This window comes from Opisthocomus hoazin, chromosome 2 (genome assembly GCF_030867145.1).
Source record: "Opisthocomus hoazin isolate bOpiHoa1 chromosome 2, bOpiHoa1.hap1, whole genome shotgun sequence".
Classification (NCBI taxonomy): Eukaryota; Metazoa; Chordata; class Aves; order Opisthocomiformes; family Opisthocomidae; genus Opisthocomus; species Opisthocomus hoazin.
This window is the reverse complement of record NC_134415.1, coordinates 62163541-62181540: the sequence shown is the minus strand read 5'-3', so window position 1 is coordinate 62181540 and position 18000 is coordinate 62163541. Positions and strand designations below refer to the sequence as shown.

At 40.4% G+C, this 18000-nt stretch overlaps 1 protein-coding gene across 7 annotated transcripts in view; it reads right to left on the bottom strand.

Annotated features, from left to right (window-relative positions):
• Nucleotides 1-8707, bottom strand: part of TULP4 (TUB like protein 4) — a 172771-nt gene extending 164064 nt beyond the window's left edge. For 3 of the 7 annotated variants that reach the window (XM_075413872.1, XM_075413865.1, XM_075413871.1), the window contains exon 1: nucleotides 8280-8333. The gene's annotated coding sequence lies outside the window, so the exon portion shown is untranslated. The other 4 variants (XM_075413868.1, XM_075413866.1, XM_075413870.1 and 1 more) reach the window with 4 other exon arrangements.
• Nucleotides 8708-18000: the final 9293 nt, after the last annotated feature.

The following is an 18000-nucleotide window of genomic DNA, read 5'->3' as shown; positions in this document are numbered from 1 at the left end:
CATTTGGGGCAATCAAAATAGAAACAACACTGAGCACTGCCAGCGTTTAAAGATCTTTCATTCAATGCTTCCACAAGTCCTGCCAGTGAAGAAGGCAACAAGCTAAACCTCTTAAGATACTCCAAGGGACAAAATTTATTCCAAGAGCCTGAACAAATGTTAGGTTCAGAAAGCAATTAGATCTTAGCCTACACACCAACAAAACAAAGCAGAAGTAGACAGAAGTGAAAACACACATCAGTATGGACACACAGTCATCAGCCATGACATTTGTCAAAACTGTGACAATGCAGCTGGAGGCGAATCAGTATGATCTAAATCCTCAACACACATCCATCTCATTATAACCAAATCAATTCCTTAAGCGAAAATGGACAACTAGTAGCAGATCAACTCCCGGAGACACTATAAAAATTGTATTATCGTTTCCCATGCAAAGGTCATTTGATTGTTTTAGAAGAGTTTTCATTCTCTGTCCAACATAAAGCAAATGGCGGTCATTTCTTGGTTTTCACACTCGTCCTTGGATGACAAGGACATAAATTCAAATCCAAAACAGGGACTAAAGTTTTCCCAGTATTTCTATAGTTTCAATGAGCAATGGTATTTTAAAACCAGCAAGAGCTCGTTCTGTCACCACAGCACTAGACAATTAAATCATAAATATTTTCTCTCCAAACCAACTAGAAACTTCCTCACACCAGAAGTATTTAAACTAAACTCCAAAGGGGGAAGCAAAAGACTGAATTAAGTAACTATCCAACCTTTGGAATATAACCTCCCTATGACAGTGACAAAAGACATTATGTTTCACATCTCATGAAAACAGGACACTATCTTTTATGAAATTTTTCAGCATTACTGGTCACTTTTAGCCCAGAACAACCACTATTCAGATCATCTCTTCTCTGCATTAATAATAACAATTGCAAAACCCACTAACACAGAACTGAAAATGAAACTGTATTATGAGAATTTTCCTTACAATATTCCTCGTCATCCCCAAGCTACAACATTGTTCTCTCATCAGTGGTCTCTCATTTAAATCTTTAGGAGAAAGAGCAATTGTCAACTCCTTTATTAATAAAAAGAAGTACTTAACCTTCTGGAAATACAAGGGAGGGACTAATGCTGTACGGGCATACACCTAGCACTAGTACTGAGCTGAAATTATACTTTTTTTATACAGTATATTTTCCTCAATCTTATTACAGGCCCAGCGAACAGACTTTGAAATTCAAAAATTCTCTTTGCAACACTGGGAAATAATGTATATTGGATTCAATACATGTTCCACAGGGTTATTCTACTGATACAAAGGAAGAGAGAATGTCTCCTCAGCAGGCTCACAAAAACTGGAAGGAACCCACCTCTGGAAGGTCTGTAACTCAGGGGAAGATGACTTAATCATTTAATCCTATGACTTCTATTTGCTTTTAATAGAACCCTGTTGCTGCACCAAAGTTATTTTTGTTGAGAGAAACAGACAAATTCTTGCTCATGGTGGTCTATTACAATTCATAATAGCGTTTGCTACAGGTATCCTTAGAAGAACCATGTCCCTTGCCTCCTCTCTCAAATCTTTTTTTCTTTTTCTTTTTTATATCTTCACATCCGCTTTGGAAAAACTGCAAATGGTTCTACATTGCATACCTGTAACATGAGCTGGTTTAATTTTATCCCTTGATCATTCCTGCAAGATAGCACATTTTCACTGCGTAGCTTCCCATGTCATTATAAGAGTCAAACGCATTTATTTAAATCTCTGTCCTAGAATTCAACCACTTTCATTGCTTTATCTAATTAAATTCGTAAAGACCTACCAGACAATTGGAGCTATAGCCTCATTTTCTGTTCTGATAAATTAAAAAAAAATATCTATATAAATACATATACACACTGCCATAAAGGTGTCTTTGCCTTAGGCATCAAACATCTTTAAAGATCTGCTAACAAACCCTAACACTCCAGAGGAGGAAGGAGGAATCCAAGGCAGGGATAAGTCCATATCAAACCAGAAAAATCCTCAGCAGTCTCCAGAGCAATCCAAGTCAGGAAAGGCAAATCAAACCTGTTTGATTTATGTCACTGTTTCTTTAAAGATTAAGTTCAAGTAATGGCCATAGGAAAGAGCCCTTTAATTTACATACTGTTCTGTTTCCAAATTATTCAGGAATGTCTTATATTTTTTTGGATGACCATATTATAAATATGGATGTAATATCTCTCCTCTGCTATTCATCTACAGAAACTTCACACCATAATCTGAATCAGAACTTTCTTCATTATCAACAGTCACAAGCTTGGCAATTACTTTTCAAAAGCAAGCTTCTTATGCTCACAATATTTCTACAGATACAATTCATATGCAGGTATGAATGCCATAGTCTTTACAAAGAGATGCACTGCTAAGAGCAAAACCGGCTATAAGCAGTTCTCAGGTTTCATTTTAAGAGAAATGCAAAGCATAAACAAACCGGGCGTTACTGAAAGTGAGGAGATTTTATGAAGAGTTCTTTTTTATATTTCTCAGTAAATAAAAGAAAGATTCAAATCTCCAGGCCTGACATTCCATACGTACACTTCACTTTATCCATACAAGTTTGATATCAAATTTTACAAATTAAAAATAACAGGGTTTTACACCATGCAAAGTGGAAGGAGTGGAGGATTGTATCTTGTAAGCTGGCAACAGCCTAACTAAAAATGGACACTCATACTTCTGTCATTCTTGTGTCATAGGATGCTGTAAATGCTAAAGCTATCAAGGGTTCAAAAAGACACTGCATAAATTCACAACTGTTAAAACCCAAATGATTAAATACCAGATCGTCTGCCCAGAGACCCTTAAACTGCATCCCGCTAGAAGCCAGCGACACTTCCTTCAGATATTCAGCTATCTGCATGTCCTGTGATACTCTTCCCTAGGCATCTGCTACGATCCACTGTTAAAAACAAGATACTGATGTAAAAACACCTTTGGTCTGAGCTGATATGCCATTCTAGGTCTGTATTTTTGTGCTTGGGAAAAAGGAAGGTAAAATATCTAAAGCTGGTTTGACACCTACACTGTTCAGTTCCCTCATTTCCAAACACTATGTAGGGCATTTGTATGGCAGCCAAGATATTTATATAGTAACAGTTCTTAATATACTTACATCACTCATGAGAGCTGGGGAAGACACCACAAATATATCACTTTTCCTCCTTCTCCTTTAGTCGAATTCACTCCCCCTTTCAAGTTTTACTTAACACTTAAAATAGCTTTATGAGTAACATTTTTTATATTTTTAGACAACAATCATCCACAGTTTATATTATCTACAAGAGAGGATTTGTGTTAGCCAATCTCCCTTTTGTGTATTTTACTCAGATTTCAGACAGGTAGATCTTTGGGGCTGTGCTGGGTATTTTTTTTTTGTATTTACACCTGAAAGGATTTCCTAGAAGTCACTCCACCGTGCCATTAGAATAGGGAGATCTGTTCTTTACCCAGCACAGGCAGCAACAACATAGCTAGTAATGCCCGAATGCCCAAATAACCAGGGTTCCCACTGTACTATAGACACTGCACCAAAACAAAATAAAACTGAGAGAACTCTCCGCCTCTCACAGTTTCAGAATTTTGTTAGCTACAGTCTTTCTCCAGCTAAAGAGCCTCCTGTCGACTGTGATCCATCACAGCCACAGCGGGCATACAATCTCTGCTTTTCACAGTAACTTTATTTGCTACTGATCTTCAAAAACACTGTTGTTCTACAGTAGTCTTAATATGCATGCAGAAATATTATTTTCTTTCATATTGCGTCCAACCTTTATGGCTCCTTTCTATGTTTTTCATCTGCTTAAATTGTGCCAGGTACCATCGGTAAAGTATTTGCAATATTTTTCTTTAAATGGCTATGTGAACTGATTTGACCTTCTTCCAAATTTTACTTTGCAATTATTATTCAAACTAGTGAAACAAGATATATGAGGATTTTCTTTAGAAATCGGTTTAGCTGCAACATATTTGCTTCAACAGATATTTAATGAGAAGAACGTCTTCCAAGGAGAGGAATCTATTCCATCGCACGCACAAAGCAGAGGAAGAACCGACAGGATGGACTGAGATTAGTACTGAGAAGTGCTAGATACTAATACTCTGATGGGAGTCTTAATCTTCAAGTACGTGCTTCACAAAGAGTACTTTGCGCTAGACGAACATGTTGGAGACTTCAAACCCAGGGTACCAGGAAAGCATATGACTACCAGCTGGGTCTGATAGCTCTGAAACTATGCAGAAGGCAACAATCACAAATGAATCAGGACCTCCAGGCTACACAAACAGCCCAGCTTTCCAGTGGGAGGTTCTCCAGACTGACTTTGATATATTACAGCTATCAAGGATATGATGTACAGCTGAGTAATACTAAGGTCTTTCACGGGTATAAGCACAAAGTGAAAACTATTATCACAGACTATTTAAAAGATATTAAAGTTTTAAGTACTGTAAAATGATGTAAACAGAGGCATTAGTTAAAAATAACACAACATAGAAATAACGGATCGAATACAAAAGCATGGATCAAAACAGGAGTCACACAAAAACAACGAATACAGAAATAGGCAGGAAAAATTATTGGAACTGGACCTCTCAGACCATTTCCTGTTGGACCTTTTTTCCAAATAATCTCAATCCACACAGATCTATCTGAAGTCTAGATGCTAGCCTGCCCACAAGCAGGCATTGTTTTTAGAAAGTCAGCTGAAATCACTGACTACACATGTAAGACTGCTGGCAAACATTTCATTACAGTAGGTAATGACCATGATAAATGTCCCCTTTAATAAAGGGTTTACAACTTAGATCAAAGTTATATGAGATCATGTTTCTGGATAGCATTACACTACCTGGGAATACAGTTCCTGTACTATTTAAGTGTATATAGTATACCGTATAGTTCCCAAATTATAATCCTTCCATTATCAATTCTTTCATATTTTTCCAAACTTGTATTTTATCCCTAAATGACAATGCTTTAATATATTTTTCCCAAATTGAAAAACAAACAAATGGCTTTATGTCCTATGTTGGGAAACACCAACCCAGTAGAAGACCACAAGTTCTAAACTAAACTACTAAAATGCACCAGTAACATAATTAGCAATAACCATTTGCACATTCCAACTGATAGAGGTAGCTGGAAAACAACAGTTTAAGGGTGTGCACTTCACGCCTCTAGCATCAGAAGTTTGTTCTTCTACAAGATGCAGTACAAAAATGGGACACTGAAGGCGACTGGAACTGGTGGCTCCAGTCAAAAAAATGAAATGCGAGATTCTATACCATTTCCACCAGCTCTGTAAGGTGGAAATGAAGGGACACCAAGAAGATATGCTGGCCACGTAAATCACTTGTTCACTCGCACACTTCTTTTTTTCCCCCTGACAGATACCAACAGACATCTGTACAAACTCTCTTACAGCTAAGCTCCCTGGTAACTGGAGACATGCACCATTACTACTTCAATCACCTTAACAGAAACTGTCTTGAATCATTCTCTAACTCATCAACAAATCTGGTTAAGTCTTCAGGAGAGTCTCTTCTGACACAAGGAAGAGAAGAGTGTTCTACATTAAGCACAGACTTAGCTTCCAACCTTGGTAAGGAAAGTTCAGTGTGAAATCACCTCAGGCATCATTTAATGAAATAAGAAGGCTACAACAGAAAACTGTACAAAACAGAAAGGTGAGTTTCTAGGGGTTTTTACTGTGAAAGAATTTAAACCAAAAATCTGATTTTATTGTTAGGCCTTCCTATAGAGTTTCTTACAACAATCACAGGCAGACAATGATCTCTTTATGAGCAGTAGATAAGATGAGAATAATTACCCTTAGATAAGAAGAGAATAATTACACTGAATTCTTTTGCAAGGTGCTTTGAGACCTACTAATGAAAGGTACTGTTAAAAGCTGTGTATTAAGTATGCTTAATTATGACATGAAACAAGTGCAACTTTTCACAGAGGCTAGTTACAAAAAAAAAAATTTATTTTTAAGTTCAGCTGAACCAATCTTTTTTTTGTGATAAAAATGATTCAGTGAGCTAAGGAAAGCTGCATTGCAACTGTTTTCTTGGTATAAGCTTACAATAGATCCATATTCACCAACTTACTGAAGAAAATATATTGCATACTTTAAACTGTCTATCAGAAGCTTAGTATACTCCAAAGTCAATAGGGTTTTTATAGAATAATGAAATATGTTAAGGGTTTTAGAATAAACATCTGCTAACTACGTGAGAACAAATTCCACAGTCTGTTGTTGGAAGCAGTGATTTGTTGCACAAAAAAAAAAAAAATCATCTTTCCATGAAAGTCATTCAGAACAGTTATAGCTGTCAGTTTTTTAAGGTATTTTTACTCTTATAAATATCTGTCTATATATACACGCACGCACCCCACCCAGCCCACTACCTCCTTTCAGCCCCCAAGAAACTGATAATGACCTTCTTATAAAATTCCACTGGGGGTGTGGGGGGATATGCAGTTTTTTTGAAATAGCTCTGCTTTGCTTGACATTCACGTTGCCTGTGAATAATGAGGCCCACTCGTGCAACTGTTCCTTATAAGAGCCATCAGGTTAGGAGCTCCTGGCATGAAGCTATTTCTTGAATTAGGATTGCAGGATGAAGTTGATAGCTAGTATCCCTAGGGATCACCATGATTTTGCTATCACAGAAAAATCCATGATGGTATTATTGAAATAATTTGACCAGAAATCTTGATGTAATGAGAAACCAGTTCCACTAATAAACACCTTTTTACACAAGTTAACTCTTTAAGCTTGAATTGAAGCAGTTAAATGTTAGTGGTTCTTATTGATAAGATCATCTTTAAAGCTGTCAATATTGTGTTACAGTAAAACACTTGCTATTTTTAGCAAGTTCTTACTGAATTGCATTTTATTGAACGGGTATTTTAGGTTTTAAGACTTAAATTTTGCAAAATGTTCGTAAAAACAGACATAAAGGACCAATGTTATTATTTACAGCTCCCACATGTGTAGAAAATACCTGTTGCAAATACCCCTTTACCTGTTAAAATACCTACTTAAAACACATTATGTTGCTCGTGAATCAGTAATCCTTGGACAGGCAAATTTCATCCTGGCAAAATTAAATTGCCTATAACAATAACGAGTACAATTTTATTTTTTTTTAAAAAGAAGGCAAAGAAAAACCTTTTCTATCACGAGGCCTTTGTCTTGTTCTTTTTTGAGAACAGGTATAACAAAGTCACAGAGGTAAAGGGGCTCTTCAATACCGAAGCATCACGTTTGGCTTCGGAAGTCCCTTAACCTCAGCTTGCTGGAGGCCTGGCTGGTTTCCCACGGCTTCCCTGCCGTTACGGCGTTTCCCAAGCATCTGCTACGGGCCGCTTGCAGAAGCTGGAACCTAAACCGGGCGGACCTTTGATCTGGCCCCATACGGCTGCTTTCGTTGCAGGCTTTACCGTTTAAGCCTAAGGCGAGTACCGGGCCGGTAAAGGAGCCCGGCACTTTTCAGGAAACCCTCGGGAAGCCGAGGTGCTCGAGCAACGCCCGCAGGCAGCCGGTTACCGACAGGCACCACACAAAAGAAGGCGAAGGAGTTGCGCCCACCAGGCGGAGGGCCCATTTCCCCAGCGCCTTGCCCCCCGCCCCAGGGAAAGGGAGGAAAAAAAAATAATAATAAGAAAAAAGCACAGAAAAAAACCGCCGCGCTCCCGGCAGCGCGCGGAGGGTACCACAGCTCCCGGCTCCGCCGCCGCCGGACCCCGGCCCCCGGGAGGGGAGGGCGCCGCCCCCGCCCGGCTCTCGGCGCCGCGGGTACACGGGAAGGACCGGGGCTCGCAGCGGGCCGCCCCCCGCTCCGGAGGCCGACGCGGGGCGGGGGGACCGCCGCCAGCCGGTGGCCGTTAGACGCACGGGGGCACCGCCGCCGAACGGACGCGCGCGTCCTGGCGGCGGCCCGGGACACCTTCCCTCCCCCCTCCGCCAGGAAACGGACCGCTCCGCCGGCACAAAAGCAGAACAGCCCCGGAGCCGCCCGCGGCCCCGCACGGCGCCCGGCCCGGCCCGCCCCCGGCGGCGCCCCCGCCCTGCGGCCCTGCCCCGCGCATCGCCCCCCGCCTCCCGCACTCACCTCGGCGGAGCGGGCGGCAGCCACTCGCACCCCGGGGCTCCCTCCCCGCGCCCGCCCGGCCCCGCGCGCCTCCCCGTCCCTCCCCGCCCGCCCTCCCGGCTCCGTCTCTCACCGCTACCGGAGCGGCGGCGGCTGGGCCCGACTCCCCGGCCACGTGACCCCCCCCGCCACGTGACCACCACACTTCCCCGGCCCGGCTCCGCCCCCGCCGTCTCTCCCGCAGCGCCGGGCTCCGCCGGGGCCGCGCGGCCCTGGGCGGGGGGGAACACAACACCGGGGCGGGGGGGGGGTGCCCCAAACTCTCCCTGCGGAGCCCCCTGCAAGGCCACGGCCCCCTCGTGGGGCCCGGCCAGCGCCATGACGTGATAACAGCTCATTTGACACGGGGAAACAGCCGGGGGGGGGGGGGGGCCCAAGGCTGCCACCCCCTCTCGCCGTCCCCCCTCAGCCCCTCACCTTCCTCGGAAAAAGCAATGCCAATGCGCCTTCGGAAGGCCAAGATGACGCTGGGGGTTATTCGATCACAAAGCACTCGGAGCTGGCTTTTCCTTCCTCCCCTCACGGCGAGCGAGGAGGGAGGGAGCAGCGTCAGGTGCCCGGAGCCGGGGCACCAGCACCTCTCCCCGCAGCGCCCGCCGGTCCCGACACCGACAGCGCCGTGTTCCCGCCGGCCTCGGCGAGGGAAAATTCACCGCGTCGATCAGCAGCAGCCCCGCGCTAAGCGCAGCCTTTGCCCCCAGAAAATCACGCTCGCCATAACGGGTCAAGGGGGTGCCTCTGTCCCCAGACTGCGGGATTTGGGGTGCAGCCCAGAGATGCCGACGCTGCAGGACCTGGGGGAGCCTTAGTAAAAAGCCATTTGTACCGCAAACGAACCCTGAAGCTGCGTTCGGGTACCACACTCGGTGCGCATCCCCTTTCTCCAGAGAGCAGCGACGAAATGCCGATACATGAAAGCTGCAAAGCACTTAGCACTGTAAGGAAGCCAGGAACAAAAGAACCATCAGCTCTACAAAAAGCCGTTTAAAGAGTAGCACACGGGAACCAAAACTTACTGTTTCAGAAACTAAAGATGTGAATATTTTTCACGCTATTCCCCAAAGCACAGAAAGGATTTCATCTTACAACCTATAGCGAGAAGGGGCCAAACTTTGTGCCGTAGACCATCTAGGTCTATGCAAACCTGAAGCCTGAGATAATGTCTTAGAACTAGGTATAGATTTCTTCTGTTAATATTATCCTCATTTGGAAACAAGTGGCTTTTTATACTGAAGATTTTTAGTTGCAGTACACAGGCTAAGCCCTTGGGCATCACTACAGGTGGAATAACTGTCCTATAGCTAAAGCGCAGTAAGAAGGTATCAGGGAGCTAGGACTCCATTTTTGGATGCATTCCAGCACTTGTTATGAACTGGTGAGCTGTGAAGACCAGAGTCCCTAAATTACTCCCTAGATACCTGCAAAACACAACCAACCACCATCACCCTTACTGGCAGGCATAGATGTACTATATTGGGATTACTTCTTTGCTAGAAGATTTTGAGGAGCCAAAACAATTAAAACCACATCACTGAATTATTGTGTTTAACTTAAGCACTGGTGCCTTAGGTCAACTTCTAATTTACAGGCAATCATAAGAATTAAGTTTAGGTAGCGGAGCAAAAAACATCACAGAGAGGTTTCCAAAACACAGCTGCAGCTTTAACTTGGTTTGTAATCCTGTCCTCTTCACCCGTGGCACAGCGTGTGTTGCCTGCTAGTCCCTTCTCTCAGATGTATTAGAAGTTTTCTGTAGCTGCATTGACAATTACAAGAGAAAACTATGTCTGGTAGTTGTTCCCCAGCTTCTACAAACTACGACCATGACTTCAAGCAATACCTTGCAGAAGTCCTACCTATCCTGCACATGTTGAGGACTGATAAAAAACACACAGGAGGATGAACTCTTCTCACTGCTGCAGCTCATTCTATCAACGTAACACATTTGTTTTCCAAAACCAAATTCACAGTTACACCAGAGTCCCTGGAATCAGAACCAGATACTTCAGGCTATGTTTAAACTTTGCAACAGGGAAGCAATTCCCCATCTTTTTCATCTGTGTGTGTGAATCAGCAAGACCTGACTCCACATCAGGGATGCACTGCAGCATTCGCCCATGTGCAGAAGGGGAGCAACAGCAATCTCAAATCAAGTCCATGATCTGAATGACTGGAACCCAGCAGTACCCTTGCAGCTAAGACAAGGCCTCTGCTTCCAAAGTCAAAACACAAGTCAAAACCTCTATTATTTACAGCAATAGCACACACTCTTAACTTGCCTACAGGATGCTGCTGCTCTATAAATGCAGAGACAGATAATACTTAGGGAAATACCAGTACTGCATTGCATCAGCTCTGTGCAACTACTATCTTTTTCTTTTTCTCTGATTAAAGGTACACCTTTAGGACAATCAAGCATTTTAAAACTCTTAATACTCAATTCATGTTCCAAAGTTATTTTTTTAAATAAAAATATACGTAAAAACCAGAAAACTCAAAGTGGAGAGACAACCTTTTCCTTCACTAGCCTACTCCATGCCTTCCTCCAGCTTGACCTAAAGCACCAGTGCATTGTGTTACAGAGCTAAGAGCATAAAATTTTCAATAGTCCAACTACAATGTTTAATGCAACTTCAGGAGTACAAATGAATAGAGACTTTAACCTAAAATTGCATTACAAAAATCATCATATCGTGCAACACTGTTAATTATATTATGAAGCCTAAAAAACCCCACATTTTAAAGTTGTTTTTCTACTCACTTCTTGGTATTACAAATCTAAAGAAAACCTTAGTTACCTATCCAGCTTGACAGGACAATAAAAGACCAGTCAAGAAACTGTACAGAAAAACTTGCAAATTCATTTTTGCTATTGGAATACTGTGAAATTAACGTCAAAGGCAGTAAGACACGTATCTTTTCAGAAGGAACTCGGCTCTGTTCATTTCAGTCTTACCCAGGCCAATGTTTTTACATCTTACCCAGCTGTGAGAGTAAGCAGCTACTCCATTCTCCAAATGGAGTATGGAGTCTCCATAGTTTCCAAATACTCCAAATCTGTCCATTTCTATAAACCATTAATCCCATATTCATAACCCTTCCCTCTAAAGAACCAAAGGCTGGCCTCTTTCAGGAAGATTTTCTTATAATATCTCTTACTTTTTTTAAAGGCAGACACATTTAAAACGAGTAGCTATGATCATTCATGAAGGCAGGTAAATCCCATGTGTCTATGAGCAACTACGTGAATTTTGTTGAATGTGGAAATTTTTTATTTCAAAAAGAAAACATAAGAAAACAATTTCTTCAACTCACCCTCCTTAGTCTGCCCAGCCAGAACATCTCAATTTTTTTCTCTTCAAGTAAAATATTCACACTCTCTCACATTAAATGTTTTCACTGCAGACAATTTTTTTTTCCCACATGTAATTTCACTTTTCATTATTTCTTCTCCATTCACAAACTCACTCTGTTCTTGTTCATTTATACAACTTTGGTATGTTAGGACAGAAAACAAAGCACAGGACTTGGTTGCCTTCCAAATGCAAGTGACATCACAACTGCAAAGAACAAAAGTGTGATTTCTGCAGGCTTTATCTTCCCAGAACCAGTACGCTGATAATTCTCTAGATACTCTTTATATGTAAAGTCAAGAGTGGTTGTTTTTTTAAATCATACAATCACTTCTTAGAAGCATTTCATATGCTCCATGAGAAAGGAGAAGCACACCTGAAAAATCAAATGTAACCATTATTGTTAAGATCCTTTTGAATTCCTTAGTTTAACACAGAGGTATTTTTGTGGTTTTGTTTGTTTGGTTTGTTTTTTTGAGATTTTTTTTTTTTAGTCTCTTTTGGAGATGTAGCTCTTCATAATTAATCTCATCCCAAAGACAGTTTAATTTAAAGATGCAGATGTAGTAAGTCCAGATAACTAAGGTAGGAAAAAGCAAAATCAAAAACCAGTTCTTGAGCTACCCAAGGGAAATGTGGCCTATATCCACAAAAATAACCAATAAAGTTGATGCCTCTCCCACATGTAATCATTAGCAGGTAAGCAAAATGACTTCAGCATTGGCATGCTGTTAAATCTGCACTCAAGCCTCATCGTTATAAAAACTTTTCAACATCTTTGAGTTCAACAAACTAATATGCCTAAGTATTCACAGGATTGAGGTCTTTGCATTGAAAGTTAGCCCTGGCTTTCTGAAAAATGCATCATTTAAATTCTATTTAAACTGCCAAAAGAAAACAATATTTGATTCCATTTCAGTCTACAACAGACATGTAAGGGGAAATCCTGCTCATACCTCTCACTGCTTTGATGGTCTACATGAGCTGCCTCCATCAGACTACGACTGCATTATTTGTTGCTGGCCAGTGACTTTTCAGAAGACTGCATCAGTATTGCTGCTCTACAACTCCTGAATGGGACTTCCCAATGTTTAGTAAAATGGATGTGGAAGAATGTCTGAGCTCAGGGTAAGATTTTTGTAAGGATCTTAGAAACGTAGGCCAACACCATAGAAAGTCCATTAATATTTACAGGTTTCAGGAAAACAAAATTCTCCAATTTCAGTTGCCCAACCTGAAATGTCTCTGGCTGGCAGTAGTGGATGGATTTCCTCAAATGTCCCTGCTCCTTCTAGCCATAGTGAATTCTGCTGTGTTTGAGCAAACACAGATTTCTTTTCAACCCAGAGTCCATCAGTGGTACTAATCATCAGCATAAAGGCTAAATTTCAATGTCTTTAAGTTCAGTTTATTTCCATTACCAGCTGTTAGAATTAAATGTAATAACAAAAATAATTACCTGGAGATTTTAAAGAGCTCCCAACTCAATTACTTCTGCTACACAATCAAGAAGCCTAAAACTCAAATTAAGGTAGGTCATTATTTCACTCCAGTTTCTCAGTCCTTCAAAGAAAGGGACGCTGAGGAATACCAAAATACTCTAAATTAAGAGAAATAAAATTGCAAATAGTCTTTACAGGTTGTAAAAAATTAAAAAAGGACATAAACATTTCACCTTCTGGCAGACTACATCACAAGACCTAAACTAGAATATGTACTTGGGTGTCTTGTGTTGCAATGAGAAAACTTTTCTTGTATCTACAAGTTATTCTCAGTTATTCTATCTTCCTCCTTCACCTCTATCTGGATTTCCAGCATGAATGACTATCCCATTTTTAATGTATTGGAGAGTCTTACATGCAAACTTGCTCACTTTTTTCACATGCAAGTCTATTCACTCGTACTTTTTTCACACACCAACTGAACTCATTTTTGTTTGCTTTATACACTCAACTGATTCCAAAAGGCATTTTCATTTTGATGCACCTAACCTTGCAATTTTCCTCCACCACAGAGGAACACAGCAGAGAAAGAGAAGCAAGTCAGCCTGGCTGGGCAGATTCCCCAAAAGAATGAGGATTTCCTCAGTAGCTGAGGAGAGCAGCCAGGCTGGCTGATGATTAAGCAAACCCTCCAATGGACTGGCTGTTCACTCCAGCATCCTCCTGCCTCATATTTGTTGTGGAAGCAGCTCCAACCTTCCACTTTATTTTTTTTTTCCCACCTTCTTCAAGGAGCTTGATGTAACCTGAACGGGGAAAATATGATACCATCCCAGCATACTGAAAGAACTGACATGTCAAAACCAGCAACAATTTTTTTTTTTTTTAATTAAGTCTGCAAACCCTAGGATATACAAAAGACAACACTGTACCTGTGCTCAAGAAAGGGAACAATAAGGGCAAGCTCAGAGTTATCTAACTGGCCTGAATGGCACGTGAGGATTTGAAAAACATTTTGTAGGGAAGAACAAAGACACTTCAGTAAATGGGAAAATGGAACAATATACACTAAGTTGAATAGAAATGCAACTTATGTATTTTTTTCCGCCAGATTACTGATGTGCTAAACAAGGGAAATATATTCATGTATTTTTTTAACTTCATTTAACATTTCAAATGGTGCCACATGAGATACTAATTAAACTGAAGAAATGAGGATTAGTACAGATGGCAAGGGATGGGAATTAGTAAGTATGGCAGTGGATGGCGCTCCAAAGAAAACAGTTAGACTGAAGAGATATTATAAATGGAGTCCGTGAACAATCAGTCATGATACTGACCTTTTAAATATTTTTGTTAGTTGACCTTAGAACAAAAACTTGAGTGTGCTAATAAAAATTGCTGACAACACAAACTTGAGAAGCAACAGTAAGACTAGAACCAGAATATATATCATTCAGAAAAGAACGGATGACCCACAGAAGCACACCAACTAAAAAAATGAAATATGATAGTACAGAGTTCAACATCACGAACTGAAGGACTTGCAAATGTTCTTTTCAAACTGAAGGCATCAACTGAAAAGAGAGGAGAAGAAAAAAAAAATCTGTATCTATTGGTCAACAACAGAATATCCATTGGGTATCAGTCTGATGAGATAACGAAACAGGGTCATACTCCCAGGGGAGTATCATGGGAGTCTTTTTTTTCCAAGAGAGATCTGGAATACAAACTCTATTGCACTGATACTGGGAAGACTTCACCTAGAATACTGCAATTAATTGCAATTAATTGCAATTAATTACATTGAAGAGTGATAAATTAAACTTGAAATGGGTACAGAGCAGGGCCAGGAGAGACAGACATGGTTCTATCTATGTTACTCTATTAAACAGTCATTTTTTGCCTATTTTATTTGCTACATCAGATTAGGCCCCTTTTTCATGCATTTCATAAGAAGTTTAGCATTATGAAACCCTAGTTCAAAGTGAGGCCATTGAATATGTCTACAATATAAGAAAAGCAATTAATATAACTTTCTCAGCAAAGCCCACATTAGAATATTAAAATAAACAGCAGGTGGTGGAAATACTTCCAAGGTACCTAGACTTTTCAGACAAGTGCTTTAATGGCTGAGATATATCTCTTTTAGTTTAAATCTACAGAGACCCATGCCATCTACGTATATCTTTTTTCTACAAAACCTCTTATCACTTGAAAGTGTGGTCTCACAAGCAGTTCAAGTAAGAGGACAGCACAGCAAAGCTTAAGCAATCCTTTTTTTGCAAAATTCAATGGAGACAACATTCAAATACAAAAATAAAGAGAGAGTTCTTGAAAAATATGAGTAAGAGATAAGCCACTAAAATATTCAAGGTTTGAAGCAGCAGATTTCTAAAACCAGTTTATCACCAGTCGCAAATAAGTATCATCTGTACTATCCCCTTCCATAGTAGAAAATACAACAAATAGAGATTGTTGCAAAATCAAATGTTAATTCTTAAGAAATAACGTAATTATAGCATGATACCTGCATTTGCTGTGGGTAGTCCTATAATGGAACATGATCACATATTTCAGTCTTTTTACTCCACTGAAAAAAATAATTTCAATATAGATTTAACAGTAGCAACATGCACTGCAAGAATATGATGAATATACTGATTTTTTTCTGCAGTTTTAGCAAACTATAATACAATGATAAAAAGCAGCTCTATGTACAATGAAAATAAAAAAAAAAGCAAGCTTACTTTAATGAATGCCCTATTGGGGATCTCACTGCTCATTCTAATCCCAGTTTTAGAAGGACAAAATAAATTGCAGATGGGAAAGGTCTGGTTGGTTACCCTTATTAGCATCCCAATTTCCTATGCTTGTTCCCCCTTGAGAGCCCCACCACCTGCTTGGGGCTTACAATGATGCTACTCAGTGCAAGGACTGCAAAAGCATGCCTTTCCTCCCTAAATCGTAAGAAATATTGTTGGGCCAGGAAGGGTATCTTCCTCCCATGAGGTAAGCACAATGTAGCTGCAGTGATTATATATACACACTGCATGCATGCACACAGATACATGCACACACAGACACATATACACACGGGGGGTTGTGTGTATTTATATGTATACACACACGTGTGTGTGTATACATACATATACAGCTGTTAGATACACATAGAGTATTCCTAACTTGTCACCCAGAATTGTGGTTAGGCCAGGATGTGATGCTATGAAGACCTAAGAATCTTTGATTGACAACAATATTTAATATGCATGCTTGTAAGGTGACATACTAGCATAGTAAGATCTCCTACAATTGAATGCATATTTTCCTATGTATGCTATGAAGTACCCCAACATTTACTTTTACTAGAGAATACTTTATATTTTAGTAGGAAAAGAGAGCAGGACAGACTTCCAATTGTGCTTTTTGTATAGATAGAATACAAAGCAAGGCCGCAGTCTTGCTTAGTAGGAGTAGCAGAAAAAGAAGTACTTATCCCCATTTTACAGATGGGGAAGTCTGCTTTAGGGCAAAGGAAAGCTACCTTGCACAGAGCAATGTCAGACTCCTCACTTCTCCGCTAGATTATATTAGTTAAAAGTGAATTGTTCTTTAAGTGGTGAGAGAGTCTCACCACAGTAATGTTAATGTCTTCCCTTCTCAGAAACAACTAATTTTCACAGCTCTAGTAATAAGGCAGAAGCAAAAACATTACTGTTAAATGTAGGACTTAGTATCACATATGATCAGGTCTTGAAAGCTAGCAGATTAACTCCAAGTAGTAAGTTCATATTTGCTTGAACAAACCCTTAATTGCTTTGCTAATATTTGCTTTTAAATTATTTTCTTACCAACATCTGCAAGAAATTGGAACTAATGACTTGGCACTTTGTCTATGTTCTCAACACTTGTTACACAATTTACATATATGTAAATGGGTGCTTCATTAAAAAAATCAATCACTTGGCACCAGAGATCATACTTTGAATGAAGTGCATTCAATACCTACTGGCATACACACAAGTTATTCTCCTACATATTTTAATTCTCTGTACGCTAGCCTTTTACCTGTACATGATACTTCATTATTGCATTACTTCATGTCATCATAGACATTACAAACCTGCATGACTCATTATTGTATACTGGGTGTTAGGACAAAATAGAAAAATTTGTAGCAGTTCTTGAGACTGAAAAATCCAGACTTTGGTGTTCCCTCGACCCAAGAGTGACAGCATATCCAACTAATGATTCTGCCCCAGATGACCCAAGGCAAGCCTCCTAACCACTAGAAACTAAAATACTGGCACAAGAAATTAATCTCAAGCTTGAGCAAGGATGAAGTGTTGCCAATGTCTGACCACTATTCTTAAACTTAGGCTATTTATATTAGTCTTCTCTGTTTCTATGACTTGTTTTTGTTGTGATCTTTGCGTAATTATGACAATACTGATAAAACCCACCACACAAAAGCCTTCATCACTGTTTCAAATTGAGAGGTGTAGCAGGTTGCTTCTTGTACTTAGCAATTCAAACAACAGAAGTTCCTTCCAGCACCTTCACAGTTCCTTTGTTTTGTAGTACATTTTAAAAAAAGAAATGAGCGAGAATAACTCTGCATATTGAAAAGGCGGTTTCAGCTTGGTCTAGTTTTTCATACTTGTAGCAAACAACTTTAGGAACCACCTTCTGAATCACATACACCCTCAGAATCCCTCCTTCCCACTCCCTACACCTCCTTCTGGCTCCTGCTGTCACACAGCAGATTAAATTGGCAGAAATGGCTTTGAAGTAAAGCTACTCAAAGCCAAAAGGGAAAACATTTACTAGCTCCAAGAATTCAGGTTCCCTGGTCCTCCTGACAGATTTGTTCAGATGCTTAGCTTTGCCCACCCCTCGTCCCTACTCTCCTGCTCCTCTAAAATGCTGTTTGCAGCTGCCTATGCCCAAATGGCAATTTAGCCAGCAGCAAAAAGCTGTCACTGTCCTCTATCACACT